General features: G+C 39.9%; 1 pseudogene; it reads left to right on the top strand.

Moving 5' to 3' along the window:
* The first annotated feature begins 2,564 nt into the window (after positions 1–2,564).
* Positions 2,565–26,814, top strand: LOC106498105 (cytosolic phospholipase A2 epsilon-like; annotated as a pseudogene).
* Positions 26,815–27,313: the final 499 nt, after the last annotated feature.

The raw sequence follows: 27,313 nt of genomic DNA, 5'->3' as shown, positions 1-27,313 counted from the left end.
ACAGGAAATACATAGGTGATGAAGAAATTACGTACATCTTTCCACTCCCTCCCTCCCTCCCTCCCATTCATGGTATGCCATTGTCCTGAAATACCACTTTTTTTACAATATTTATGGAGGAAAGCTAGACATCTTGCACTTTTTTTTTTTTAAATTCAGAGAAGATTGCAGGAGGGTCCTTTGTTTCTGTTCACAAGCAATTGTTATGTCCTGGTTTTTAATGCTTTGAAACTTGTGAGAGAGTCACATTTTAGCCCTGCTAGACTATGTGCCAGGGAAGAGCTGCAATGTGTGTAGATCTATCAGTTGATGGTGCTGTTTCCCTTCTCTTTTGGTTTTGGCCCACGTTCTCTTCTGGCTTGCATCTCCAGAGGAAGTTGACTTGCAGCTCAGTGTGTGCAAGGATCTCGTGAAGAGGCAGAGGAAGCTGCCCTGGACTCTGGCTCAGTGGGATCCTTTTTGTGCTATCCAGCACAAGGCAAAATGGAATTTTGCAGATGACGTTTCTTGGCATTCAGAAATCTCTCTTGAATTTACAGTCAGTCTGTGACTTACTCAGAACTGTGTTGTAAATGTTCTGCTATCAGATAAATGTGAGGAAACTTTAAAACAGACTACTAAAGTATTAATTTTCAAAACCTTTTTGCCGAGCTTTGAAAAATGGACCTATTGCTGTGCGCAGGCACGCTTACCTGTTTATATTGCAGATTTAGCTGTGGTATGAAATTACTGGGTGAGTCGAGCAGCTGAAGTGATCTTCACCAGAGTTGACTGTGTCTTGGGGAGGGCAGGAGAAATGAATTTTCTGTTTGTTTGTTTATTATTTCTGGAGAAGCTGTACCTATAAAACAATTAAACCAAAAGCTGTACCTATAAAACAAACCAAATTGGCAAAGTGAGTGTGAATTTTTTTTTTCTTTCCTTACTGAACCACGTTTTAAAGTAGTGCATGTTACTTTGAAAGCATTATCATATAATCACAATGCAATAGATACCTATCCTGATGAAAGACTGCTCCACAAAATAAAAAAAACAACCCAGCAACCATACAAAACATGCAGAACTGAGAATTCATCACACTTTTTTGCATAAATAGTAGCACAGCCAAAGGCAGAAACTTTTCTATCTTTAATGCCTGAGTCTGTGGAAAAGAAACTTAGAGTAATCGTTTGAAACATTGCCTAAGACAGCTCTACTCGACTGGAGAGTTGAAATAAGTCACATACTTCCATTAGAAATGGTTGAAAGTCAAAATTTTTATGTCATAGCTTCAGAAAGGGTTTTTTCTCTCACTTAGGAAAAAACTTTGAAATTCTAAAAAAAAAAAAAAATTTAAGATTTTTTTAAATTTTATTTCAACTGCAATTTATCACTATTAAATAGCTGGTTTTAGTGATTTAAAAATAATAATAGTTGACTTCAGCCATATTTTAGTATGTTAGCGATAATACTAGGTACTTCTGTTTGTTATCGTGTATCGGGTGCTATTATGGAAAAAGTAATGTGAAACTGTTCTAAAATAAGTCAGTCAGTCTTGGCAATTTTAATTGAAAAGTTTTATTCTGAAAGATTTTTCATACATAATTATTTGTGTTAAAACTCATATGAGTTTCTAATAATTTAACTTAAAGTAGCACTTTCGCTGAACTATGTTTCAATAAGAAAAGTTTCTTCTGAGTTTGCTTTGCCCATAATATTCCTTATATAACAACAAAAATAAGTGAGACGGTGTGAAGTGTTTTATTTAACAGTTTGCAGTTATACATGAGAGTTGGCCTCCGTTTTGTGGGTGTAATTTACAGAGAAGTTACAGTGAAAACCATTGCAGTTTTCTGTCTGTCAAATCAATTTACGTGGGGCTGCCAGAACACAGGTATGAATTTTGGGGGCTGCAGGGGCCATAGTCGTGTTAGACGGCTGTAGCTGCACTGCTGTTTTAGCCCATCTCCAGCTCACATGAGGGTCCAAACATATTCCTTTAACTATTGTATGGGGTTACTCAAACCTGACAGTGATGAATAGCTATTTTAATGGACTGTATCTTTAAACATAGAAGTAGCTGCTAAAAGAGCAACTTCTGTTTTGTGACTCATTTTAGAAGCTGGTTACTGACGTATTACTGTTCTTTATCTCTCTCACTCACACGTGGAGACTTCATACGCGTTCATACAGCTAGAAGAGACATTCTCGGTCATTGAATCATGTGCCCTCTAATGCCAGTAAGCTTGTTATAATGCAGTCCTTTTTATGTTCTCTCCAGGATCTGCTTCTACCAGGATAGTTCTCCTTACCCCTTTGGGGTTTGCCTAAGATAAAAATGTTTGATCTGTCTCCTCCTTTCCCCTAAATCACTGCAGCTGTAAAAGAAATCATGGCACATGGCACAGAACAAGCACATTATTTGTGCTTTTGAAATCAGTGAGAGGTGAAGCTGAGTCAATTTATACCACTCTGTCACCTGCCTAGGTTGATTGGGAAGTAGTGTGTTCAAGGAACACCTGCCAACTGAGAGGCATACAGACTGGGTCGTTATAGCTTTGCCTTTTATGAAAACAGAGATACCAATGGGATCATCAGCCTATTCACCTTTGGTAAGAGAAAATCAACAGCAGGGTGGGCGGATCTGCCTGGCTATTTTGGTTGAGGTTCACCAAAAGGGAAGGTTTGGGAAATTTTGCTCTTTAAATGTCAAAGGAGTCTGTAGCACACAGATTTGTTAGTACGAATAGCACATAGATGGCCTTGGTGAGATTGGGAGATGCATCCAGTCTCGCCATGGACAAATAATAGGGCCCTTTATTATTGCCATGTTGAATTCAAATGAAAACTGAAAATGAAGAATTGTTGAGTTGTAGGCTTCATCACTGGCCCCTCTCTTGGTTCCTCTTCCCCAGGGTTGGTTCATGCAAACAAATCTGCATGGGAAGACCAGAGTCAGGAGGAGGAATCATGGAAGACCACACAGCACTGTAGACAAGGTACTACCTAGAGGACAGCATCTGGGTTGCATGGGGGTGGCTGCCAGGACATGAGCAATAGCTGTGCTACCTGGAGTCTTCATCAGCCTTTCTCATTTCTCCCTAAGCTTGAAAGTTATGAGAGTTGTTATTTTTAACAATTAGTTAAGGGAATATTTGTTTCTTCTGTGAACATGTTCTCTAGAGTGGAAAGCATTCACTATGACTTGGGGGTTGGGAGGGTGAGGAAGAAGATGAACTTGTGGTTAAGATGCTGGGCAAGGAACCAGGAGAGATGGATTTTAGTCCTGAATTTACAGTGACCTCACTACATGACCTTAATCATACCTCATAACACCCAAGGCTCAGCCTTGAAATTGTTTTTCCTTGGCTTTATGGAGACGGATCAGTGGATAAAATGTATTATTCAGTGTCTCTCCCTTAAAATAATTCTGAACTGTAATTTTTATGAAAAGGAACTGTTGAAAGGTTTTGAAAGGTACTGAACATGCTACATGCTGAATATGTAACACCTTACTCCTTTTTCTGAGTGATCATTGGTTTAAATGTTAATAAATGAGCTGTAATAAAATAACATTTTTACCATCTTTTTTCCTGAGTTTCCTGAATCTGATCCCTAGCTGTACTTATTGATTTCATTTTTTCCTCCCTCTTGCCATCCTGCTGTAATGCAGTTATAATTCTCAGCATTTAGTGTAGAAGTATGAGGCTTACTGTGTTTGCTGCATTTGTGAGAGCAGAGCACTCGCTACCTTTAGTCATATGGAACAGTAGTTGCTTTTGTGTTTGCATGTTTTCTTAGTGCCTCAGCCATTTCATGAATAAACTTTCTCCAAACTATTGGATATGAATGCTACTAAAGCCGTCTGAAAAGTGAATCCTCTGTATTTGTGTTGAAAATTTTTCATTAATTCTCTTGAGCATCTATTCCTGCCATTCTGTCCATCTCCAGTTCAGAATCATTGCTACAAAAAACTCTGCTGAGATTGATGGGTTTCTTCCAAACCTGCTGCTTTTGTTGAAATGTCATTTTCTGAGAGAAAACTCTTGGGTTGAGAATTTTTCCCGTGGGTCTAAATAACATTTAGCCTGGTGACTTACTGCTTTTTAAATGGTTAATCTGGTCTTGTCAAGAGACTGACATGTCAAAAGGGAGAGATACACAAGGAAGTCCCAAGGAAACAATTTCTCAGAAATCACGATACTTTGAAGATTTAATTGCCCTTTTAAATTTAATTAATGGAGCTACTGGATGGAGCTACTAGATGGAGCTGCAGGATTTTACTTCTGGTGTTCTTCAAAATTGTCTTGTTTTTCCTCTGATTGAGTATAGGGTTGTGTGTAGCTGTGACGGGGAGTGGGAGGAGGGGGGGAGGGGGGGAGAAAAAAAAAAAAAAGAGAAGATTGTGCAACCTTCAAGCCATTCCCTTGTAGTGCCCGACACTGTGGGTTGTCAGCACATTGCTATACTTCAGTGCTTTTCCTTGGCAAAGCAATAAGATTGTGTATTTTTTTCATTTGACCATAAATCTATAACAATTTATGATACAGAAGTCCTGGATAAGCCAAGGCATTTTAATTCACCTCTTCATGCTTCTGAGCTTTTTGTGCATGTTCACAGGTAATTGCAGTTTTTATTCTTGCCTCTTTGTCTTTAATTGCATAATCTAGCACCTAGGTTATTTTATAGTATTTCTCTCTCTGCTCTTGTCCTATCAACTTTGGAATCTACTTTGTATTTGCAACCTGCCATTTTCTTGAACTATTTAGAGTTGTTGTGACTTACACCTTCTGCAGGTCTTGCTGGTCTTCCTTCAACACTTAGTTTATGTATCAATTTTGAATTTTCTGGTAATCTGGTTGCATTTCAATTAATGTGGACCTTATCTATGCACGACAGGCTCATTGTTACCTCAAATGTTGCGCAGAACTGAAGAAATACAGCCTCTTCTTCATTACATCATCTCAAATTTGAACTGAAACACTAGAGCTGCCATATAGCTAGATGGTCCATATCTGTAAAATGGAGGAATGACTTCCCGCAGGCCCCAGATTTCAGCCTTCCTCCTGGTGGTGTAATTGTAGTGCTCAGGGCTGCATTGGAAGAGCTCTGGAGTCCCACATTGGGCCGTTCACTCTTAGACCTTCCCCCCACCCCCTTTTTTTTAAGGGTCTTGTATTTTGGTATTGTGAATGATGTTACGAATGACGTCATGTAGCCGGATTAGCTGGCAGCAGTGATAATATCTTGGCTGGGGCATTATGGAAAGGAGGATATCTATCCTGTTCTGCAGCGATGTGCAGTAGCAGCTGTGGGCAGCAGCAGTCGCTGCTTGAGGAGGGAGGACATCTCATGGTCCCCAGGGCAGTGTGGTGGAAAGTGCTGCATTGTAATCTGCCGTGCTCAGTCACACTGAAAGTTAAAGAGCAAACCCTGTAGTTTGAAGGTAGCTGGATTTCATAGGGGCAATTATTTAATGTCTTTTTTTGTGAAAGCTATTGTTGTGATATTTCCTACTACTCCCTGGAAAAGTGCATTAAAACTTAAGAAACGGAAATCTGGAACCTGATAATTAAAGATAATTAAAATGGAAACATATTCACTACATTAATATGAGAATAGCCCATGATTACTTTTTAAAAAATATTTGTCTTCCTCTTTCCTGTGCTATAAGATAGTGTTAGTTATATTCTAGTCCTTTGCTAACAGTTAAGCTTTTTTTCCTCATTGTTCTGCAGGCAGAAGTGCCTCACTTATGCTGGCTCACTGTAAAAATTATAAGGATGAGAAATGTCTGTAAAGCAGACCTGTGTAAGTGTCACTGGTATTCTCAGCACAATTCATTCCCTTCTCACTCTGAAACTGCTAGCATCTTCATTGCTTATTAAAAAGACCGCTGTCACCTGAACCCAATGCTGTTATGTAACTGCTGCTTGGCTTACAGTAGTGTCTCAGGTTTTTAGGCTGCAGAAGTTTTATCTGTGTTCTTTTTTTTTTCCCTTAATCATTTAGGCTCAGTTATTCTGATTTAGAAAACAATTTAAAATAGAAATCACCAAATTCCATATAGGGAAACAAGTCATCCTTCCCTTCACTGGCTGTTTCATATTTCCCATTCCCTAATTCTTCAATGCCCATTTATCCAGAGCCTGTGCATTTTCTATCTGAAAACAGCATATTTGTGAAAGATATTAGGAAAAAATCAGTGGCTGTGTTCTATACTGCTGTATTTGTCTCTGTTGCTATTTGGCTCTGGATGACTGGTCCATTACAATTACAGTCAGGCCCCCAAACCTCCCAAAACTAAATATTTCTTTTTTTTTTTTTTTTTAAGTGAAATTTCAGAGTGAAATCATATATGAATTTGAAATTTAGCAAATAGTTGAAAATAGAGGTAAAAGATCAGAATAGTCAGAATGGTTCAGTTCAACACTGATGAAACTGACTATTTTGACTTTTGTTAAAGAGTAGTATTTTGGGGTTAAAATTGATTTTCGTTTGAACCTGACTTAAATTTAAGAAGAGAGGTTAAATAACTCTAAATCCAGAATTTTTCTTTGTCTAATGAAATATTCAGTACAATTTGGAGATTCTTTTTTCCTCCGATTGGATGAAAGAAATAATAAAAACCTACTGCCATGATAATTACACATCTTTTTGTTAATACAGCGAGTCAAACTGATTGCTGTGTGAAGCTATGGCTGCCAACAGCTTCATTTCAGGAAGCCCAGACAAGAAGTGTACGCAACTGCAAAAACCCTGTCTGGAATGAGACTTTCCACTTCATTATACGAAGTGCAGTTAAGGTAAGATCTACCCCTGTGTTAAAAAGTTGAAGCTTCACATGCTGTGTTCCACACTCAGTGCTTGTGGTGCAAACTGCGCTCTAACAAGAGTGTGCAAATAGAGCTGTGCTGATGGTGGGGATGTTTAGCTACTGAACACCCGACTCTTTGGAAGCACTAATGTGGTGGGGTTGCTCTGACCTTCCTCCACCCTGGCTTGGTGGGTGGTTGAAAGGCTTGGTTTTTGCTCGGTAGGCTGAATATTTTGCTACTAGCAGATTCCAGCGCCTGCCTAAAAGATTTCTGTATGTTTCCCCAGAAACAATTTACCAGCTGTGGTGCAGTGCAGCCAGAGAGCATGGTGCATGAGCAGTGGGGAGCGGGCATTACAGATCTCCAGCATCGTCCCTCCTGCAGTCCTGCATGGTCCCTCCACCTCTCCACCGTGCGGATGAGGTTGAGCATTACCCTCATTTAGCCGTCCATCATGGCATTTGCTGGGCCTCTAACCTCCCAGAATCTCACCCAGTGGAGACTGGCAGGTTAGCAATACCTAGTTACAAATTAGCAAGGTAATACCTGCTGTACCATACATTGATTAAAAACCTTAGAGCATCCACTTCTCCCTTTATTTGCAACCCACCCCATCCGTTTCCCTTGACCCCAAACTTGTGACCCTTTGTAGCCATAGAAGACTGGAATTTTCCAGAGGGATCACTGGGGAAAGTAGAGCTAGATTTCCTTGGCAGCAGCCTAGGACAGCAGCCATCTTGAGCTGTGAGCAGTACTAAAATTCTCCTGGTGAGTATTGGACTTGGTGTTTCTTGGGACTCCAAAGCTGTTTGTGTAGTGATTTTGGATAAACTGTCATCTTTTGGGAGGATCTGTAAGAAATCCTTACCATTTTTTTACAAACCACAAATGTATGAAACTTTTTTCATTGGCTTTTTTCAAGGTGAAAACTCTTCTTTTCCCCCATTGCCCCCAAACAAGGCATCCCATGATAATGTAGGGCATACAGTTCACATTGGCAAAAGAAATTTTAGTGCAGGCCAATGAATGAGTCTCAAAGCCCAGCTGTGAAGTTTGAGAGCAACAGGGGTCCTGTCAAAAGAGGGACAGATAGAGCTGGCCAACAGCTGTTGCAGCAGAGGGGTACAAACCTCCTGTTATCTGCCACATTATCCCTAGAGAGTGGGGTTAAAAGATAAAAGATGTTTTCGCCTCTATCAGGCTGATCTGATTAAAGTTAAAAAAGCAGGTTTGAGTTCATTAGCAGTCTGGAGTGGGTAAGTCAAATGCTCCTGAGTTTGACCTACTCCACTCTGCTTGGGCTCAGCTAACCTCAGTGAAGTACAGACCAGTCTTCAGAAGCAGGTACATGTGATTTTCTTTTTTGCGTATGCTGAGAGAGGTAGGAAGAAATGAGAAGACTTTCCACAGCAGACACTTTACGTGGGCCTAAGGCTTGATGAAGAATAGGATGGTTAAGGGAAGATACAGGTGATATCGAAAAGGGCATGAGTGAATTGCAGCCTCCTGGTACAAGTATGATTGGCTGGAACAGGGGATGACTTCTGTGCCTTAGAAGGTATTTGGCTGGTGGTGATGTTGTTACAACTGTGTATAGTGACTGGTGGGTTTTCTTTCAAAACGGTAGGTGAAATCCTGACCCCATTAATGTTGTTTGACAATTGACATCAAAGGGGCCAGAGTTTCGCCCGTAGCTTAAATCTGAGAGTTTCCTTGGCTATCTGAAAGCCTGTAAAGGAGGCAAGCTTTGTTTCCTACCAACAAAAGCTTGTTTCCTTTCTCAGACTAGTGCTTCTTCATGTGTAATTGCTATTAATCCATGAGCTGTTAGAAAATGATATTCTCCAGAAGTTGAACAAATGCCTCCAACACACATGCTGTCTTATGTACAAGCAAGCAAATCTATAAAATAAGGGGAAACAAAAGGAATAAATGCCCATTAAAATTTACCTTAACATTTCTTTAGTGTTTGGTGGCAAATGACAACAACTTTGACAATGCTGCATAAGAAGGTCTATGGATTTTTTTCAAAAAAGTGCAGGTCATCCTTTAATTATTTAAAAAAAAAAGTAATCTTTTAATTATAAAAAGTTGAGTAAACGCTTTAGACAAAGCCAAGGATGGGAACAAACAGCACAGGCACAACTCTTTCCTACCAGTAAGTAAACTTGTGAGCCTTGCTAAGGCTTCTCTGTTGCCCTGTCTGTCACCTTCTAAGCACTAGAACCCCATGAATTGCATGGGAGCCCTTACAAATTATTTAAAGGATTAGTAATATCCTCTTATATGCAAGCTTGAAGGTGTTATTGCTGTTTATTGCCACGCTTTACCTGCTTTATAGATGAACAGTTGAAGCCATTAATGAATTTTAAAGGCAAGCACAACTTAATGCTGATTAAAAACTTTTTTAATATCAACCATTCTATCAGTAAATGGACAGATTTTCAAAAATCCAATAGGCTATAAGAAATCAAACCTTACATCTGCTACTGACTTCTAGTTGAATAATACTCATCCCATGCATTGAATGAGTGTGAGTTTAGAAGGATTATGGCTCACTTGGAGGAGAGTAGAGTGCTTTTTTTTCCTGTCTCAGAGCAGTGGTAAGAAACTTCTAAAATGTCTGTAATGTTAGCAGAAATAGATTAGAGGCAGAGCACGAATGATACAAGATCTGGGCGCAGTAGTCGGCTTCCCACAGCTTAACAGTACCGTGTGTTCTTGCCCTACTGTGGGGATAATCTGAGCCCAGAGCAAATGCAAGGGAAATCACGGTAATTTAAATCTTGGTAGAAGAGGCTTAAGTTGATGTGTTCTACCTTCCATTCGTCTAAAAGTTTGACCTCTACTGTTACTTTCTACATATATGCTGAAATTTCTCAAGGTAGCAGTTTTGAATACACAGTCAAAGGTTCTTGATGAACAGAATGTGTAATCTCTACTTTATCAAATGCATGTTACCATCATGCCTGTTACGCTTTTTTTTTTTTTTTTTTTTGAACTCTTACTCACTATCAAATCTTCTGACAACTTACTCTTCTAGATCAGTACCTGGCTTTGTAGTCTGAACCACAGGGGAGTACTTAACCTGAACTAAGGCCTGCTGAAGTCATCTGGGTAACTGCACTGCTGTCTGCCTGCATTGAGTGACATGTGGGCTGCATATGAACTAATTCATAGCCCCTTCCTTTGGGGCTCTTTAGTCCCAGATTATGGCATTTACATCCTTTTCTGCCTCTCTTCTCAGAATATCCTGGAGCTGACAGTCTGTGATGAAGATACTTTCATACCAAATGACCAACTTTTGACTGCTTTGATGTAGCTAAAATCCAGCCGGGAGAAAAAGTTCACCTGAATTTTGAATTGAATCTAGAGGTAAGAAATGAAAAGACAAGGAAAATTAGGTAGATATATAAAATAATACTACTGATCAGAATTTTCTCCACAGGTAGTACCTATATTAAACATTACAGTACTCGTACACTAAGACTATATTAGAATAACCTTAATAAAGCTACAAAGTTAAATGGTTAGAACTTAGGAGATGCCAGAAATAGTCACCCCTCTATTGTGATTAGAGTTAGGTGCAAAATGGATTTCCTGTTCTGTTTTTTATGAAATTTCAAAAATGTTTCTGCTCCACATGAGAAAAACAAAGTGACCATTATGGAATTTCTTTTGAGAGAAGGAAAAACAAAAAAAAGTGAGAGGGAGGAAAAAATGAGGAAGCTGATGGTCAGAGCTCTCATCTCTGTCAGGAGAATGATAGAACAGGGATGGGAACAAACTTGCAGCTGTTTCCAGGTGCTGCCCTACCCATTAGCTAGTAGCTACTTAGGGTTGCCATCTCTCAGCTTCACCATAAATTCTATCCTGTGCTTTGAAGTATTGTGTGGGGTAAACATTTATATTTTCTCATGAAAATCCATTTTTTTCCTTCTGGTAAAAGACAGTGTTTTATTAAAAAAAAAAAAAAACAAAAAAAAAAACTCAGCAAGTTGGTTTACGATCTTTTATTACATGATTATATATTGCTTATTCAGAGGAGCTGAGTCTCACTCATTACACAGAATGGATAGTGCTTGGTGAATTAATCTACTCAGTATTTTATTCTTTTCTTGTAGGTCAGTGTGTGACCTGGGAGTTTTATTTGCTGCACGTGATTCAAAGAATATTGTGTGTTTGGTTATATTAAAGGGGATAAAGAGCTTGTTATGAAATGTTTTGGAGGGGGTGAAGTTGTTGAAAGCACAGGTGGTGAAATCACAGAGGAGGCTTGTCATTTAAAAAAGCAAAATATGTACTCAGATTACTTTCTTCAAAATGTGACACCTTTTCTACTTAAAGGCTGCATATAGTAAGATGACTTCAGAGCTTTTTCATAATTCTGCTTAGGGTTTGAATTTACAGTTCTTAGGAATTGCATATGTTCAGTTTCTTTCTAAACCACTATGTCAGATAGGTTGTCTGGAAAATGCTCTTGCCTGTTCTTTATATTTCCATTGCTTTGGAAAGAGTGTGTCTACTAATTACTCTCCTAGAAAGCTAATCACTTCCTTTACTAAGGTTTTCAGTATTCCTGTTCCAGCTGACTATGGCCTTTCTGAGAGAGGCATCATGCGACTGAGAGAGTTTGAAGTATGAATCAAGCCATGAGTTTGCTCTGAGCTTGGTGTGTGCAAAATTGACTTAACCTGTGCTGGACAACCTTAATAATAGACAGTGTTACTACCTTTGTCCATAATGATTTGTTTCATCTGCTAAGGTATCTCAAAAAGAGGGTTGAGGAGGGGGAATGGGTAATGTCAGGTTGCTTTCTACTGTGCCTGTTGCTCACTATGTGGTCTAACAAGTCTTTCCATTACCTTGCTCCAGGTCTTTCACCCACAAAAATTTGAATGGAACTTTTTAGAAAAATAATTGGGGTGTGTGTGTGTGTGTGTACACCAGGATAAGAAGGATGGGAACATAAGATAGGCACCATGTGGCAGATGTTATAAGCCAGCGTCTTCTAAACATTTTCTGCTGCTGTTTGGATAAAGCTGGAACAGATCAATGAGCCTGGATAGTACAGATTTATCAGGATCTGACACTTGATGAAATTTGCCTTGTATCTGTGTAAGGCAACTGCTTCTAAAATCCATCCCTCAAAGTTCTGTGCAAAGGGAGCACAAATGGTGGCCACTGCTCTTTTTCTCATAAAATAGAAACTTTGGGAAAAACAAACAGGCAGAACAACCAGCTGCTTGCTTATATGCCACAGGTCCAGTTCTCAAAGAAGTCACCTAAGATTTTGCACTTATTGAAATGAGCTAGTAAACATGAAAATACTCACTTTCAACTTTACTGTAGTGATGGCTTTTCCTTAGCAATTACATTATCAGATTTGGCCCAGTTTTCACAATCTCTTCCAAAGTTAAAATATGCTGTACAGCCAGACTGAAAGGATGTTTGTCTGTAAAGGTTAGTCTCTTCTGGATATGAATGAAAAAGTTTTCCACATGGAGCTTGTTGGAAAAAGATTTATATCTTCCACTAAATACTGTTTTCCTCCCTGTGGGTAATATAGAAGATATCCATGATACACGGTTTTGTGTATGGTATTTCCTGAACTGTCTGTGTTCCATGCAGGAACCCAGGACCCAGGAAATGTCTGCAGTAAAGTAATTCAGAGAGTTATTCATTGCCTCTCGTATGTTATTGATGTGTTACTCCTGTCTTCTCCTCTTGTTTGGTGTTCTTATTCTTTCTCCTTGTTTCATCCTGATTTGGCCCTTGTGCACTCTTTCCCTCACCCCCCCCACTCCCCCTTTGCAATTTCAGTCTTCTCATCCTCTCTTCTTCCCTTCTCCCTGGCAATTTTCCTCTCCCAGCTCAATCTTTTCTCCCACCCCTTGTTTCATGTTTGGTCCCCATACTCTACAAATTCTTCTTCTGCTTTAACCCAGATATACTCACCACCTGGTTCCTGTTTTTTCTCTCAAGCATGTTCCTCTGTCCACCTGTTTATCTCTCCCTTCCTCTGCGTTTATTGTCCTGTGTCTTGTCTCCACAATATATGAACAGCAGGGCTTTGCCCCTTCTGCCATGATACTCATTTTCCTCTACTCCTTGGGGTGACAGCTGACTGTTTGTAAATGATAGGGCAATGGAGAGGCATTACACAAAAGGGTGGCTTAAAAAGGCTCTGTTCATTTTAGATTATGTCACAAAGGAAGTGGGAATAGTAAAATCCTGTGGGAGAGGGTTATAAAAAAAATCATTGGAGTTCCATCAAAGGCAAAAAGCTTATCTGTTCATTTTCTTAAAAAATCTAATTTTCAGAATCGGGAACAGCTGGAAGTGGAATTTCTACTGGAAAACATGTGAGTAAAGCCTAAATGTTCCAGAATTTGTCATCAGAAAAGTTGCCATTTTAGAGAATGATAATGCAGCATTAGGGAAGTGGCTCCATATACCTAGCCTGAGATACCCTGTCCCTTCCTCTTCCCCTTGTTGCTTTTCCATCCTGAATCTGGTGAATTCCCTTCTTGAGATGGAAGTTACTATTGCAGTTACTTTAACAGTTCCAGTTCCTGTTACTATTTATAGCTGCAGGTGGATGTTCCTTTTGTAACTCAGCCTTAGGAGACATGATGCTGATTGGGGGGGGGTGAGGAGGAGGGAACATCTCTAGCAGCTGTGGGACTGTTATGTGGCAGTGAGCACAAGACTGAGGCGAAAGATGGAAGTGCTGATGGCACTCAGCATGTGGAAAAACTGAGCTCAGAGAGGTTAAATATCAAGCAAATGATTCACATTGAAAAGATAATTGATCACGTACCAACCCTTTAATTAAGCCTTTTTTTCTTGCTTTTCAGTGCAGATGTATCTGAAAACATCATTACTAATGGCGTATTAGTGGTAATCATTTTATTTCTTTTGCTTGTGTTCTGACGATGCAGAAGGACTGAAGGATATAATTAGAAGAAGTGTAGGTGTCCCTTAGGCATAGCCTTTATTCCTTTTCAGATGAGGCACAAGTGTGACTTTAAACCTTTGAACTTGGTCATGCTTGTGTACATGTGGTGCTGGGAGAGTCTTGGGTCAGTGCTCTGCCATGGTGCCAGTGAGCTGCCACTGATAAAATGCCAGTAAAAAAGGAAAACAAGGAAACTCAGAAGTGAGTAGATCTAGTGCCACTGCAAGTTTATTGCTGGGAAAAGCAGGAATATCAGTCTTGGAGCTGAACGCTCTTTTCCCATCATCTCCGAAGTGCTGTATAATGCCCCTGCGCTACTTTTTCCTCCTTTGTGCATCACTGCTCTTGAGAAGTTTCAGTTTCAGCTCAGAAGTTTTAAAATACAGGCCCATCTGTACAGTTGTTCCACAGAGCTCGTAAGCATCCCTCAGCTCACTCTATTGTAGATGGAGGTTAAAGTATGGTCTAGAAGGGGAAAAAAATCCTTCTGTTAACTGTTGGGGATTTAATTATATTTAAGTGTTAAAGGTCATATCCTCAGCTATCCTAGCTCCATTGACCACAGTAGTGCTTCCAGCTTTATGGAAGCTGAGAATCAGCCTCTCCGATTTACCTCATGTTCACAGGACATCATGGCCAAGTCTGGTGCATCCACAGGACCTCTAGATCCTCCGTGAGGATCCTGAACTTTCCTGGGAGCAGTGACCAATGATTTTATTGCTTCTGTCTTCCAGTCTCGAGAAGTTTCCCTTTTGGAAGTACAGGTGGATGCAATAAAAACGAAGAAACTTTTCACAAGTGAGGTTATTGATTTAAATGATTTGTCACTACTTTTTATGCTATGGAAGATACAGCTGAATCTAGAACATATGTGATCCATTTTATTTTCTTCATAGAGGTATCAGGGCTGCTTGGGATTTGAGGGATTTCCTGAATTACCTACTTGCTGCTAGTGAAAATCCTCTGTAGGTGGCCTGATTATGAGGCTTAAGGGAAACTATGCAGATACACTGAGGAAAACTCTGAAATTTGACTGCAATGTGACAGAACATAAATACCTGCATTGAGAACAAAGTAAAAGAAGAGAGACAGCTATCAGGATTGAAAGACTATGGTGGGAACTCAAGGGTTATAAGTTTTCAATGGCATCCACTGGTCTGGCACATGCTCTCTGTCTTGGTCTTTATTCAGACTGCATCTGCATTTACACTGGGAAGCAGAAGTCCTGGTCTAAATTCATGCTGACTGCATTAAGGCTGAAATATGCTCAGGGCATTTTTCGTTGTTATTTTTCAGTGTCAGATACAGTTAAGATTTTTCTGTGCTTTGCCTCTTGTTTTTAGGGAGAGATTTCACTTTCACAGTGAAAGGATCCTATGAAGGAAGGCAAGATGTTTCCTTAGGTCCTGGCTCCAGCTGGAGAGGCAGCGACACAGCCCTGTTCCACTATGTAAAGCACAGTCAACCCAGCCTGGAGATGACGCTGCCAAGAGAGAGTTTTTTCTGTGGTGTATGTCTTTGCTTCTGGACAGTGATAACAGCTAAAGTAACGTGTGGTAAGCATCATGAATTGGCCTTTGTCTGGTAGATTTGTACCTATGCGCTGTAAACCATTTTCTTCTTATAAGTCTTTTTTTCACTTTGATTCGGCATAGCTCAGATAAAAGGGAAAGGAGCGTAAGTAGTCCCCTGGCTGTGCCTCTGAATTCTCTGGACTTGCGAGAGAGAGTAACATTAGCAAGAGTGAGTAACCTTTGACAGCCTTTGGAATTATTTAAATGTAAGCTATATCTATGTGGTACCTGGTTTCTTATTAAAAAATGTGCTAGCTGAGTATGCTTAGTTCTGCTGAGATTTGAAAACATAACCAGTATTCAAGGAAAGAGTAAGGCATTCAGAATCGCTAATTTCTCTAAGATATATTTTAAAAGCAAATGTAGTGATTATTGTGTGCAAAAAGCATGAGAATAGACCAAAGATATATCACTATATATATAAATCTGAATAATTGCTAATACTGTAAAAAATAACCTTTACAAACTTTCAGCTCCATTTAAAATTTATGATGTTTTCACTCTTGATTTTCAGGGTGAATCTTATGATGTGCATGTGAGGGAAGAAGATGGGTAAATCTTTTATTTTGAATGATTACTTAGGCCAGCTCTTATCCTTTCTTAGTATGCCCTGAAGATAAAGGGGAGCTACAACTTAAACTAGTTCGTTATTGCAAGATGATGGAATAAAGGTTATAACTGATTTAACAAGATTAAAATATGAGGAAGAGTTAATAGATGATTGATATGTTTTTGAGCTGGTTGTTAGTTCAGCATAGGATAGGTGGTAGGTAATGATGAGATATAACCAATCTCAATACTTCCCAATATTGATGCCTAAGAATTGCTGTGTGGTAGGTAACCTTTGTCTATAATACATATAGATTTGTGCGTAATGCATTTGTAACATGTTTTTTAACATCATTATTCATTTATCAGTCCTCTGCAGGTCATTTTCAATGAAACAGTAGGACAGTGAGTAATTCACTGGTGGGCTGATAAGCAGTGATTTTTCTGAAGGGCAACATTACCCCCTACTGATTAGTTGGCTACATTGCAAGCAGTAATTACAGGCGGAAATGGTAAAGGTCAGTTTTTACTGAGTAATTACTGAGGATCATGGAACAGATGAAGGAACCTCTTGGCTGAACACCCCCCGCCCCAGAACAGTAGCCCTGGGAAATAAAGGTTTTGAAATTAATGATGCACAGGAAGCTTGTAATCATGTACAAATATGAAGGCAAACATTTAAGAGACATTTTCTGACTCAAGTATTTGCAAGTCAAGTTCCCTGTAGAGAACTGGATTGTGCTGAAGTTTCAGTAATTGCTTTGGCCCACTCTGCTGTTCAGGAAACACTTGCATAGGAAGATATTGCTAAGAGGTAACCTGATTTGAGGGCTCAGTATGATGCAGTTTGAATTTAATTAATATTTCTTGTTTTACAACAGCTGAGACTTTGATTCACTGCATTTCCTAATGACTGCATGGAATAGTTCAGGACACATTTCTGATATCTCTGCAGGAAGGTAGAAATTCAGGATCTGTGATAGCCACACACACTCGTTCTCATTTGCGCAGTGAGATCATCGTGTGTACGGAAGTAGCCTTTCTAGAAACTGGTTTATTATTATTGCTGAGCTTGCCTGATGTCTCAAGCAATAGCTCTAGAAATGGCTTACAGATAATGTTTATCTTGTGTTCTGGCCCTATGCTCTAGATGTAAGAACTTAGATTTGCGCTTGGGGTTTGATTTATGTGCAGAGGAGAAGGGTTTTATCTGTAAAAGGAAGAAAGTGGTTGCTGCTGCTCTGAAAGAAGTTCTTCAGCTAGATGAAGACCTGTGGGAGGACGAGGTGTGTGGGACAGCCTTTGGCACTTGAAATATTCTGTCTTGCTTTGAATGAAGTGGGTGTGAGGTACTTGCATGTCTGCCCATATATCTCTTCTACATCTTTTCGACTAAAGTATACAGACCAGATTCTCGCTTGTCCCCAGACTATATCCTAGAATTTCTGGCACAGAGGGTGGAAGAGGAGCTCTCACGAGGTCTGTTACAGCTCTCATTCTCTGCCAACCTCTGCCCTCACTTTGGTGTGGGTTAAAGCAGCCTGCCTGCAGGACATGAGTATAGTGGGAGCGCGGTATCCACAGGGGCTGCTGCAGTGTGAAGGAGGTGAAACACCACTGACTCACTGTGGCAAAGCAGCCACAGGGCGCCCTTAATGGAAGGGCTGGTCTTGGGGCTTTCTGGGTGCTCTCGTCACAGGAAGGCTTGTGGTGAGGAATCGTTAATGCTCAGAAACCTAGGCAGTTAAGTCAGCTAAGTCAAGTACTCATGGACTTACGATACCGAGTAAGTTAGGACTTTATTTTTTCATCTCTGACTAAATAAAAAGTTCTAAAACTTGTACTGGAATGGAGGAACAGGCTCCAAAGTTAGCTGGAAAAGAGTCACTGGGAGTAAAGGGAGGAATGAAAAAGACTGACAATATGAAGGTCAGAAAGCACAGGCATAAACTGGGAATTGCTACAAGTGAATCTGAGATGGATCCTCAGAATAAGAAAAAAGGGTTATGGGGTCACATGAATTAAAAAAAAAAAAACAAAAAACCCAAATCAACAACAAACCCCAAAGCAAGGAGAGATGGTGAAACACAGTGAGGCTGAGATTAAAGGTAATGGCATGATATATCCCTAAAACTGAAGAAATACATTGTGTCAGTTTTTAAGGACTATGCTAACTATGGGGCAAAGAGAGGATGGATAACAGAATTGCCACATATGTGAGGAAAGTTGAGACTAAGTCATGTAAAGCACTAATGTCAAGGAGAGGACAGGCACTCCACCTGCATGGTGCCTCCAGGCACACCACCTGCCTGGAGAATGGCAAATGCTGTATGTAAATTTTAAAGAAGAATTAAAAATGATCCAGGCAGCCTTTGGTCTGTTAGTCTGTCCTCAGTAATACCTGGGATTTTAAAATGTGTTTTGAGGGAAAGAGTCATGGAAAAGAAGAAATACCCAGACAAGATTCTCTGTGATTCCAAAACCAAATTATGCTATACTTATCCATATTTCTTTGATCTAAAATAGCATATCTAGAGTGCTGCACATGTAATTCTTGTGCTCTGTCAGTGAAGAAAACAGTGCAGAATGGGGTTGGTCACTTCAAAGACTCATGAGCAAAGAGCCATACTTGCAGATCCTGACTGAGCAGAGCACCACTGATCAGAATGATGCTTTCGTTGTAAGCTAAATATCACCAAAATTCATGCAACTCAAACACATGCTTAAGTGCTGGCATAAATGGGGTGAACTGAGTCCAAACCTACCTGAATCAGGGTTTAATGCTACTTTTTCTGAGTGCCAATCACTTATTTCCTCTGTTAATGAACAACTCTACCCTTGCATGCTGAACAGGTGCCGGTGGTGGCAATTGTGACCACAGCAGGGGGAGTATGGTCCATGACGGCTATGTTTGGCAGTTTTTTGGCTCTCCAGGAGTTGGGTGTGTTGGACTGTGTCTCATACCTCAGCGGTTTATCTGCCACAACATGGTAAGGAAAGTTGGGCTTGTGTCTGCTGTTCATGCTAGCAGAGCAGAGCTGGTGAAAGGTACTGCCTGGCTGAGGGATCTCACTCAGCTTGGTGCTGACAGACTCCTTCCACAGCTCCCTTTTGGAGCTCTGCCTGCCACCCATTTCATGGGACCACTTGGTGCCATAGGCTTTGCACATCTCCTCCTGTCGCTAGAGATGAATTGAGTGAGAGCTGCTGCAAGTATTACTGTGATTGCACTGAAGTGTTTATAGGAAGGGAAAGAAGAGAATGACAAGCCTGGATGGTTTATCAATATTGCCCTGCAATTATGTATAGGTGGCAAACCCATCTGTAGTTATTTTGTGGCTTGGTTACATGCCTTTCTAATGTGCCATATGTTTTACATTCTCCTGGGGGCTGTATTTGTTTCTGTCATAAAATCAGTGCCTGGCACAGAGAATGGGGGAAAAAATGTGTTTTTTAATGAACCACCTTCAGACAAAATCTACAGCTTGAAGCAGGACAATCGAAGGGTAATTTTAATAAAAAAAAAAAACTTGTGCTAAGTTTTGGGTAGCACTTTATTGCTTTTTTTTTTTTTGCTTCTGAGAAGAAACAAGATTTTTGAATGTTTTCATGCAGGAAAATATCATTGTATAATCTAAATTCTGATTGGAGCTTTGAACTGCTCTCCCAAGGTGAAAGTTGGAGGGGGAGAGCCTCATGTAATTTGAAGCAAAACTATTTAACATTAAATGTGTCATATAAGCCCATGAATTTTCATAAACCCCAGTCCTGAACCACAGATCTTTTTTATTTTTTATTAGGACCATGGCAAAGTTGTATGAAGATGCAAATTGGTCACAAAGGGATCTCAAAGGGTCAATTGATGATATCCAGCGACGTGATCAAAAGCAAGCTGCACTGTTTCTCACTGGATCATCTGAAGTACTATGAAAAGGAGATTTGTGAAAGAAAGCAAGGGGGCACAAGGTGTCTTTTACAGATCTGTGGGGACTCTTCATTGACTCTATGTTACATAATGAGGTATTACATATACATCCCTTATTTCAGAGAAATTCTAATTTTTCATGTCTAAAATTCTGGATTCAGATATACCCCAAGAGGAAAGGACCAACTGATACTAACACAGGATTTTGAACTAAAGCATTTGTTTTAGGTTGACTGGAGATGCATATACATATATATGTGTGTGTGTGTATATATATGTACATGTATGTGTGTATATACATATATGTACACACACACACATATACACACAAATGCATATATGTATGTATATATGTATTAAAAAATAACATGCAGCATACTTTGTTAAGGATGTTCTAGCTGTATCCAAAACTTCTTAGGGGTCTTTCTTTGACTTTATAGAAAAAAGTTAACATGTTAAGACTAAATGGAAGCATCTTGGGGAAATGTCTGAGCATGTGAAAAGTCAGGGCATTAATGAAACTGATTTTCCATCTTCAATTTCAGATCAAATGTCCATTCTAGCAAAAGACAGAGGAGAGAGGGCTCTGATATAGCTAAGATCAGGCATAGTGATATATAGCCATACCAGCAAACAATAAAACATTATTTAAATGGGCCTTGGTTGACTTTGCTCTGCAGCATCTCCAAGGAAGCCAAGTAGCTTTCTCTTTCCTTAAATTACCTAGGGCCTTACCTTAAATTACCTATTTACAGTGGCTGCAGAAATGAGTTGCCTGCATTCCCCTTTGGTCCCCCGTTCCAAAACAAAACCCTGGAAGCATCAGTGAGGACACTTTGGCAAGGTTCTGGAGTGTCCCAGGCAGGTGAACACGTACATATTCATGCGGTCAAACAACTGAAGTACATGGAACAAAATCTTCCGAGATATAGCAGACATTTCATTAAAGCAGTCCATGCTTAGATGCCTTATGAAGTCCATGCATCATGTTCATGTTTTTTGATGACTTTTGTTCATCATAAACAGGAAAATACTCATAAACTCTCTGATCAGCAACTGGCACTGAATCAGGGGCAGAATCCACTGCCCATATACCTGTCCCTCAATGTCAAGGATGACTTTAGCACTCTGGATTTTAAAGGTAATGATTTTTATGCACATTTTTATACATCTAAGAAGTTTCTTTTTAGGACTGGGTGAATGCCAAATGCTTCTTTTAAGTATCTAAGCTTCTTAAATATCATAAGCTTTTTTAAAAGCTTTCTTTTAATTAATTACTTTCTTTTTTCTCTATCTTCACAACTGGGTTCTGACTTGGAGGAAAAATAAGTGTCCAAATATTGTGAGAGACATTCCTGTGCAAAGATACTGCCCTGCGAGGAGTGGAGAGGCCTGCTGCTTGCAGCCTTGAGAACCACTGCTGCTACTCTTTCTTCCTCCTCTCCACCTGCACCTCCTGGCCTCTTTCCGCTGTTTGGGTTGTTGCCAAGGCATCAGTAGTCCAAGCAAGCCTTGAAAAGCGGGATGAAGGGGGGGGCAAGGAGCAGGGAGAAAGGGAAGGGCAGAGGGTGATGCCAGGCAGCAGCTCCAAGCACCCAGAGATAGATTTGAGGAGTGCCCTGAGCAGCAGCACCAGCTGTTGACCATTTCCATTGTGTTATCTGGCCAAAACAGAACTGAATCTGGTCATCCGCTTCCAGACACAACTTGCAGTCCAGTGTGTTCAGCCAAGATTTGGGAAGGTGTTGCTCAGTACATCTGAGTCTTTTGAGATTCACAAGGCAACAGTTGCCAGAGTCTGAGCCTGAACAGTAGCTGGTGTCGTTGCTGACTCTGGGGAATTAACAATACCACAGCTTGAGTAGGGCCTTAACCATCAGTGGACTTTCAGCCTCAGTTTTTCCTTCTTACTGCCAAACTGGACCTGAGCCCCAAGCTGAATGGATTTTCTCAGTGCTAGTGCAGGAGGTGTATTTAGCTTTTTGACACACAATATATTGAAGGGCACTTACTCTTTTCAAAATGTGATGGTTTGTCACCAGCATACTGAAGCCGCAATTCTTATTCCTCTAGCTTTCGATTTTCTGATTACTGGTCCTTTCACTTGTGCTCAGGTAGCTGCAATAAGTCCTTCTTCTTGATGCCTTATTTGCAGAGTGGGTGGAATTCACACCATACGAGGTGGGTTTCCTGAAATATGGAGCCTTTGTTCATTCAGAGGATTTTGGTAGTGAGTTCTTCATGGGTAGCCTGATGAAGAAGATCCCAGAATCCCAGATCTGCTTCTTGGAAGGTGATTTATTATCCCAGAAAACTGTCAACCTTATAAACATGTAGTTAGCTACACAGAGTCATCTTTTAGTAACTACTTGTCTGCAAGTAGAAACACTAGTACCAGATAACATATATGATTCAATTTAAATCTCAAATGAAATATCCTAAAGTGGCAAAATGAATTGTAGAGGAGGCAAATTCCATGGGCAGATACAATTAATTTGCTAGTTCTTAAATTAGACTAAAACAGAACACACTTGTTAGAACTACCTTTTGAAGTATTTAAAATCGGCAGCTGACTTTTATAAACACCCCTGTTTTTTAAAATGGCCTAATCATAATCCAGACATTATGTGGAATGGCATAGCATTTGGTATTCATACTCCAATTCATAAAATATCATAATTGGGAAGTTAGGATAAAACTGGATGAGTATGAAGTTATGCGTAAAAAAACCAGTGCTCATTTAAACAACTGCAGAGACTGAGTAAGGCTGACCAAGTATGGCTCCAGAGCTGTGCTCTAAAAATGCATAGTAGTATTAAGTAGAGGAGTGTTGTGGTTTTTTTTTTTTTTTTATAACTTTCCAGGCACATGGAGTAATATATTTTTCCAGAGTTTTATGGATGCTGTCTACCTCTCAGGTCATTCAGAGGACTTCTGGCACAGGTGGAGCCAAGGCATTGAGTATGACATTGGTTAGTTATTTGGATTACTTTTTGCTTGCATCTGCATTACCTTCATGCCTTTCTGAAATGTGAAGCCTGCCATTTTGGGGGCATTTGATTTTGTGTCTGGTTCTGGGTCTGGCCAAGCCTTTGGGAGTGAAGGAAAAGCAGGAGAAAAAAAGGTGCTGCTTACTGTACAAAATCCCTGGGGTGTTTTGCTTGTGGCAAGAGGGTTACCAGGAGCCCTATAGGGAGTGAGAGGCCAGGTGGGGAGCAACGGGATGCTGCTGTGAGACCGAGCCCCCCGACACCTGCCAAGCGCAGTCTGCACAACGGCATAAGCACCCACTTGCAGGCAGGGCAGGGTGGTTCAGCTGCCCAGCCTCTGCTCCTCCTGCTTGTGGGTGCCGTCTCCAGAGCAGATGGGGCCTTCCATGAGCTCACCTTTCCCCACGTGCTCGATAAGCTGTGGCAGTCTGCTGGGCACAGAGTGAAACTTTTCAGTTTTTCATTGGAGTCGTATGCTGCTGGAATATACCTGCTCTGTCCATTAGCTGTTCACGATTTTGAGCCTGTTCTTTTGGGATTTGCTGAACTTGTTAATTAGTACTTGTTTTACTTACCAGTTGTTAAAGTGCTCAGAGATATCCTTGATGTGAGACAATCAGAAATTCAGATTCACTCTTCATCATTCTTAGTATCGGAGAGATGCTCTAAACAGCTGCAGATACAAACCCTCTTCTCATCCTCTCCTCAGATGAGCAACCTTCTCTGCCCAAAAGGTCTCACGAGCAGAAGACTTGCTTGTCCATTCCCAAAGGCTGCCTTTCCAATACTCTTTGAGACTTGATGACAGGGAGGCCAGTGGTTTCAAATTATCATAATTTTCTCAAGGGCTTGCAACTACGTAATAAATACTTGGAAAATGATAGTTTCTGCATGTGGAAAGGTAAGGAGACCTCTTTTCAGATGTATCTTTGAAGGTGATTTGAGGGCTGATACAAGCTGAGACCAAGTATCAGATAAGATTTAGTATTAAGGCAAATTTTGACTGATACTGTTACAACCAGTTATGTAATTGCTCATGCTGGGAAGCTGTCTGTGGAGTTGGTTTGTTGAGTCCTGGACAATTTACTTCTGGTCTTGTTTTTGTCTTGAAGAAGCAATTGCAGGCTTGCTTCAACTCTGTTCTTCCCAGGAAAACTCACGAAAGAGCCCACAGGTTCCACTGGAGCTGAAATAACTAGCCACACAGATTTACACCAGCTTAAATTGTCACTTTGGGTGAAGATAAGCCTCAAAGTTGCTCCCTTGTACTGATCTCAGGGCTGAGCTATAGAGGCATAAAAAGACTAATACAGAAAATATGGACTGCCTTTACTTTCTTCCTTTGTTATGGTCATTTGAAAAGAAATGGACTTGCTCCTGCAGTAATTAATTAATGATATAAATTCTTTGAGTTTCATACACAGTACTCGATTCTTCTCCCAGCCAACTGAATGAAATGGATGACTACCTCAAGCTGGTAGATACAGCTTTCTTCATCAATATCAGCTGTCTGCCCATTTTGAGGCCTGAGAGGAAAGTGGATGTCATTCTGCATTTGAATTACAGCGGGGCATCACAGACCCTGGTGATGTTTTGAAGTAGTGATTCTTTATCTCTATGACTCCAGCAGCTGACTTATCACATTTCACTTTTTCAGAAAATGGTCTGCTTTTTTTTTTTTTTTTTTTTTTTTAATTGATCACATTAGCGATGCTATGCAACATTATAAGCAAAATCTTGTTTTCATTGTCAGGGCTATTTTCTACAGCTTTTTGGGACACACACACAAATGGACACACACACAAGTTTACCTATTCTGCGTATCTGTGGAGCTTTGTCACTGTGATATCCAAGTTCCTTTAATACTTCATTAAATGTGTTTAAAAAATATAATTAGTTAGTACATAATTTTGCTATTTTTTGAATGAAAACTTGGAGTTGCCTTTCTTTTACATTTGACTCTTGATGCTTACATAAGCCTCAGTCAGGTTTATTGTTTTGCCATGTTTGAAGAAACATTGAGGGGGCTATAAGATTGAAAATAGTGTCATTTGTTTGCTGCAGGGTATCAAAACATTGATTTCTAGCTGCACTGGATACAAACACTCAAGAATATGTGGTCTGTGAGAAACTGCATTTAACTAAAATTTCATGATCCAAATCTTCTGCTGTGCCCACTAATCTACAAAAATGTCCTGAATTTCATATAGTTTTTAGAATACGGTAATCTTGACTTAAAAATATACAGTGTTAGAAAATAAACCATCAGTCCTGCACCCAGGAAGTTTTAAAATCAAGGGGGCCGACTTGTTCCAGGGGATAATTATTTATATTTGCAAAACATGTAAAACAATCACACATCTGCCTAATGCAACAAAATATCAGTAATAGGCTTTGGTAGCTTTCTTTCAACCTCTCTTTGCGTTGCAGCTCTGTTCTTCGATGACCCAGCCGCTGGACCTATTCTCAGAGTACTGCTCGGAGCAAGGAATCCCGTTTCTCCTGGACAGAGCTGAGCGAGGGTGACCGGGAACACCTGAAAGAGTTCTACCTGTTTGAGGACAACTCAGAGGCACCCGTCTTGGTCTGTTTCCCACTGGTGTGTGACACCTTCCAAAAATACAAGGCACCTAGTAAGTTAAGAGCATTAATCATTTTTTGAGATTGTCTCATCTAGTTTATCCACTAAATGCATCTCTCTTCTCAAATGAGAGACCAGCAAGCTTCTCAGTTGGCTAAGTCTCCATATTCATAGTCCTGCTGTGTCGGATGTCATTTTGGCTAGCTAATCAGGGATTGAACTGAAGGATTTCAAAATTAAAAGCATGAATAGCTATATAGCTAGATATAAAACTCATCTGGAGTCTGGACCATTTCCTTTCCTTTGATAATCAGGCAGCTGATAAGTTGCATTCACTGGTAGCTTATACTAGCACTCAACAGTCTTTTATAATGAGGTATTGCATTTACATTGTTAACAAAGCTAGTATTTTCTCGTTTCTTTGTTTAAATGAAATCGAAAAATCTTAAAATAGAAAGCGCAGACAATGTATAAGAAAATTAAGGATTTGTGAAGACTACAAGCTGCTTTGTTTTCTATGACTTTTTTCAAAAGTTGCCAGGTTATTTTTTCAGTTCAGCAGTAGAATAAATTGTGACTGTGTTTTTCCTCCAGGAAAAATTACTTGATAAATTCAGTTTGAATTTATAGATACTTTTGCATGACTGCACTCCCATTTTCTTGTTCCCAGTTTAGTATGAACCAGGAAAACTTACTCAAAAACTGAACAACCCCCTAGGTACTGGCTTATTGGCAAGACCTCATGTAGTTCCATTATCCTTTTCTTTTGTCCTGTGGCATCTATTTAGGGTCCTGGAAATCTCAGCCACCTGAGCTTTCCACCTTCCAGGAGCTTTCTGATGTCATTCTTCACCAGCTGGTAGATAGGAGCCATCATCTCAATTTACCCAATGGAAAAGTTAAAAATCCTGAATCTGAAAAACTGGAATATTCTCAAGGAAAACTTTATTTTTGAGAAGAAAGCATTTTCCATGACAAAATTGTTCTGCCAGTCAATTCTGTATCAGCTGCAATTGTGCTAAATTACTGAATTTTAGTAGTGTGGCAGGTTTAGTGTCTATATCATAACTAAATCTTCACTCATCTTCCTGAGAGAATTAAGCTTCTTGGGGCTGCTACTGTTATTCTCTGTTGCCTGGTATGAGTCTCCTACCTCAGTAATGTTGTTATGATGAATTTTGCTATGTTTTTACTTCAGATGTGGAGCGCAGTCCCACAGAAATGGAGCAGGGGGGAGTAGATGTGTCCAATTGTGCTGCTCCATGTGGCACCGGTCTACTTACATATACTGAAGAAAATTTCAACAAGCTGCTGAACTTGTGCAACTACAACATCCTGAATAATAAACATTTAATTCTTCAGGCTTTGCGAACTGCAGTGGAACGAAAGAAGCAATTTAAAAGCTGTTCATTACCTCTATCATATAAACTCTGTTAAAGTATATTTTGACCAATGCCATCAGAAGGAGATATAAAGAAGTTTTGGTAACTGGCTAACAGTTAAATAATCAGAAAATACGAATCCATACAAAATGAACATCCACATCAGCTTGTTAAACAGAGAAAATCATGTCTTTTAAGTACTGTGTGTTGTGATTAATGCTGGTTCTGGCATTAAAGTCATTAGCAAATTATGATTTTTTTTTTTTAATTCACTCCACTGCTATAGTGGGTGGGAAGGCAATTTTGGTGTTATAGAGTCCAGTTTGATATATAGCAATGTAGTGGTGAGGCTTCAGCCTGAGAAAAGTCCATGCCACGTTTGGATACAACTCTTAGTGGTATGTGGTCTTTGTTCTAGAGACCAAAGCAAAGATCAAGCAAAGTCCTCCCTTATGTCTCTGCTTTTGACAGTAGCAGGTGCCAAAAGATGCTTGCACCTGGAAAAAAAGGACTGATAATTGAAGAATGGTACTGTAGATAATACCCTTGTTTTT

The sequence above is a fragment of the Apteryx mantelli genome, chromosome 4 (genome assembly GCF_036417845.1).
Source record: "Apteryx mantelli isolate bAptMan1 chromosome 4, bAptMan1.hap1, whole genome shotgun sequence".
Lineage (NCBI taxonomy): Eukaryota > Metazoa > Chordata > Aves > Apterygiformes > Apterygidae > Apteryx > Apteryx mantelli.
Note: the sequence above shows the minus strand (reverse complement) of the source record. Positions and strands in the feature narration are given on the sequence as shown.